Below are 4,359 nucleotides of genomic sequence, written 5' to 3'. Positions count from 1 at the left end.
TCCAAGTCTACTGGGAGCCTTATTAGATGAGGATCTGTGCATGTATGTTGGATATGGCACTTACTTATGTACCATAAAGCAGGTACTTTCTGCAGTAAATTTACTCACTGTTGTGACATGTGAAAGCATCATATGTTTTTATTAGAATGTTTTGGTTATATAAGATGTGGATGTTAGGGCATGAACAAATGTTAAATTTTAACATTCGAACATTCTTTAATTTTTCTTAATGAATGTTCGAATGTTGTTACACCCACTCAATTAGTACAATAATAATAATTTTGCATTATGAACATGTACCAAAGATAGGTTTGCATACATTTCTGAAACCTTTTACCTCAAACTAATGTTAAAAACAACCATATAAAAGTAAAAACCTACTCTTACAATGATAGTAATTGAGCGTGGGCGAGATAACCTGAATGCTGAAATTTACATTCGAATGTTAAGCTTATCGGACATTCTAATGAATGTTTGACATTTTTTCATGCCCTAGTGGATATCCTCTTTTGAATCACTTCAGTAGGTTTATGCTGTATGCCAAAGAGCATAAATGGGTGCAACAATTTGAAACTTCAGAGCCCAAAGCTCCAAACTCCCAACGCAACATCGTTATTAACTCTGTGAGCTTGTTCATGGCAGGAGCTCATCAAGTCTGGAGAGAAAGTTTGTTCCTTGTCCTCTAGATTTGATCTGTTCATTCCCATAGAACTACCTGATTTGCAATACATCCAGTGAGTCACAGTGACTAAATCTTTATGTTACTTTCAGAACATGGATACTATACATAATTCATGAATTTCTATATGTACGTAACAACAGATGAATGTCTTTATTAGAGCAAGCCCCACACTAGTAAGTGAACTCTGGAAACTATACGTTCAACCAGAAGCGGTCATACAGTGAAGCAGTACATGGAAATGTACACCACTGGCCTTCCACATGTTAGACATTATGCCATAACTGCAACAACAAGAAAGACTGAGATGATAGAGGGAGCAGTGTATAGCAAGAATATTAACTGTAACATGGGTACTTGGGATATGCCTGTCTAAGTATGGACTCTTGCCAATATGTGCAACCAGCCTCAGGCTTTGGGTATATACATCATCAGGTAAATCCCTTGTGCCATGTTACAACTGCTACATATACATGAAGAAAGTGTAGCAATACTTGGAAAGAGTAACAAACACTGTATTTGCAGTCCAACTAAATTTAGTGATGGTTGAAAAGGTGATGAATATCCACTACTGGTGTCTGTCGCTATGTGAAAACTATCGGTACACCTCTAAAAAAGGACGAGAGAAGATCACTCTACAAAAGTTCTTAGTGATGGTCATATGGGATATAACTATTGCACATGCATAGCATATATCAGGAAGATTTCAGATGTTTTTGCTCCATGTGTCAATCAACTGGGAGATCACTGGTGTGGCATTTCTATCATGTGTCAGATGATACAAAGTTTGTTGTGTGAATAAGTGTGGAGAGTTTGTATGGTGGAAGTACAAAGTTGTAGATTTATTTTTGCACTTGAGCTCACAAGTTCTAAACTGAAAGCCAAAATGAGTGAAAGGGAAACAGCTAGAAAAGAGAGGAGTGAAGCCCCACACGTTGGTGGTTTGTGTCAACTATATAACACTTCATGGCTGAAGCATGGATAAAGTTAATTAAGCAGTGGTATATAAATGATACAAGAGCAGCTTTGGTGCACAAGATGTAGGGAAAAATGATGGCATTGGACTGTCAGCCATCCTCACTAGTGGAGGATATATAGGTTTTGTGCCATGATATGTCATTCCTAGTAGAAAGTATTTTTCAGAAAAGTGATACATGAGGGGATAACAGCAGAACTTATGAAAAATGTCCAGTCACCTGGTGTAATGGTTTACAGTTTTAAATGGAGAATTGTTGCTCAGTTTGACCACACACTGGGTACAAGGTAATTTTGTGCAGGCATCAGCTGTGCTGCATGTGCAAACTTTGGAAGGTTAGCATACTGGTGCACTTGTAGCAGGATATGCTGTCACAGTGAAAAATAAAACGGAAAGCATTCATCTTGTCTTACAGGGCAATGCTTCTAGCATGAAGCGTGCAATGAAAGATGCTGATATAGTTAGCATGCACATAGTCTTTAGTTGGTTGTCCACATGATGAGTACTGTGTTAGTGAGGACTTTTGACAATTTGCTGAAGCATTGTAGGACGTCTGGCAAATACAGCAGATTATAACTGGTCTTTTTAATGTTCTGCAGTATACATATGATCTTAATTATTTGCTTTACAAATAATTGCATTGGATAATATATCAACTCATAATGTTATTACATGTATGTGGCTTGACAATGATGCAGTGCATAGCTGCTGAAGGAGTTTTGGATGTCAAAATACTCATCATTTGCAATCTCCAAGCATTGACAACCCAAAAATTTCTGAGGGAGCATACCCCAGATCCCCCCTAGTTTGGCATGCTGCTGCTTTGCACATGCATTGTCATACAATGTCAGATCAACTTTAACTTTGATTTGTCAGATCAACGAAGACCTTTTAGAAGCTACATGAAACAGTGTATGAACATGTGACAGATTACACCTCATTGGGTTCAATTCCTCAAGTCAGACAACTTTCTTTTTTTGTTTTTGGACATTTTAGGTACACCTTTTATCAGCAGTTTTCGACTGCTTTATTAGAGTAGCTGACTGTTCTATTAGAATCAGTTTGTTTCAGCAGAAAGTAGTTGCCCATCCAGTAGGTAATTCGGCAGTCTTGGAGCTAATTAGCCACTTATACAAATTGAAAGATAGCCTGGGTCTGCCAATACATATATAGCCGGAAGCAAAGTCAGTTGTAGAGCAGAAAATGGCTATAGCAGTGCTGGCCTATGCCACAGAAGGTTCCATACCGGTGTTAAATATGTCTAACCTTGAGGTTGCTGACAAGGTCATCACTGTTTTATCTCCATTGAGAAATCACCAAAAATGTTTTAGAGGATTCTGTCCCAATTTCTTTAATAATCCCACTTGTTTAAGCATTAAGCAAAACACTGGAACAATGCAATAACGTTACTGTGTGTGGAATTATGAGAGCTATGCTAGCAACACTTCAAAGAACATTTGCAGATATTGAAGAAACTGACTTTCTTGCCTGACAATAAGTCTTTCAGTACTTCTACATTCTGTCAAGAAACTATTACTCTACTTAAGTCGTACCAGAAACTACTTAAGTCGCACCAGAAACTATTACTCTACTTAAGTGTACCAGGACCAGTGCTCACCATGGTCCTGGTACACTTACCATCATAAGTGGGTGGTTGGGAATGCCCTGTGGCCGGCAATGATAGTCAATGTATATAGAGGCCATAGTGAACATTTCCAGTGCATCCAGTGATGATTGGCTGTACTGGGCGTGCTCACCATGGTTTTTGTACATTGACCATGATTATAGTAATTTATGTATAACTACAGTGGTATGCTGTTAGGGCCAGCTACTTGATGGTCTGTGCAAGAGATAATTTAGTGGGCTGACTGCTTTCATCACAAGTTCCCTGATCACAAGTGCATGCATAAGGATAGTAAATCTGATCATGATACTACAGGTCATAAGTAGCTGTCAACTGAATGTAAGCAAAATGATTTGTTGTAATATTATGGTTATGCTTTTTGATAGTGCAGATGGTGTAGTAAAAACAGTCATTTTGGTATAGTGGTGGTGGTGTCAGTGTTGTACTTACTAGTGTGGTCAACCAGTCATTGGTTTTTCTTTATTAGACACACAATGGTAAAGCTGATGTGTGATATTTTAGTAGAGTTTTTTATGGTGGTGTTACAAGAGTAAGAGTGATTGTCGTACTTATTAGAGTGCTCAACCAGTCATTAATTTTTCTTTATTTGACACACAATGGTAAACCTGATGTGTGCTATTTTAGTAGAGCTTTTTATGGTGGTGTTACAAGAGTATGAGTGATTGTCGTACTTACTAGTTCAGCCAAGAAGTCATCAGTTTTCCTCTACTAGCTTAGCATAACTGCTGGATGTAGGTGCTGATGTACTGTATCCTAGCTAGTAAAGGAGAACAATGGTATGTACTTTTCCATTGTCGTAATGTGTGTAGCATATTTTTTTTCAGAGCAACACATAATATGCAATGCAACAGTAGCTATGCGAGGTTAATTTCTGCTAGCTGGTGAACTAGTATGTAACTATTCTCCTTGTCGTAATGTATGTAATAGGATATTTTTTGTCAGAGAGTAACACCCAAGGGAAATGCAGCAGCTACAGATATGCAAGGTTAATTTCTTCTAGCTGGTGAAGCTGAACACTACCCTGATGTATAACTTGTCATCTGCTATTCATTTGCTGTA

General features: G+C 38.0%; 1 long non-coding RNA gene across 1 annotated transcript; it reads left to right on the top strand.

The window, feature by feature from the left end:
* Window positions 1-3,881: 3,881 nt before the first annotated feature.
* LOC136254855 (uncharacterized) lies at window positions 3,882-4,345 on the top strand. Its single transcript, XR_010700807.1, has 3 exons — window positions 3,882-4,076; window positions 4,125-4,189; window positions 4,243-4,345. It is a non-coding gene; the product is annotated as an uncharacterized lncRNA (long non-coding RNA).
* The last annotated feature ends 14 nt before the right edge of the window (window positions 4,346-4,359 follow it).

This window comes from Dysidea avara, chromosome 4 (genome assembly GCF_963678975.1).
Source record: "Dysidea avara chromosome 4, odDysAvar1.4, whole genome shotgun sequence".
Classification (NCBI taxonomy): Eukaryota; Metazoa; Porifera; class Demospongiae; order Dictyoceratida; family Dysideidae; genus Dysidea; species Dysidea avara.
Note: the sequence above shows the minus strand (reverse complement) of the source record. Positions and strands in the feature narration are given on the sequence as shown.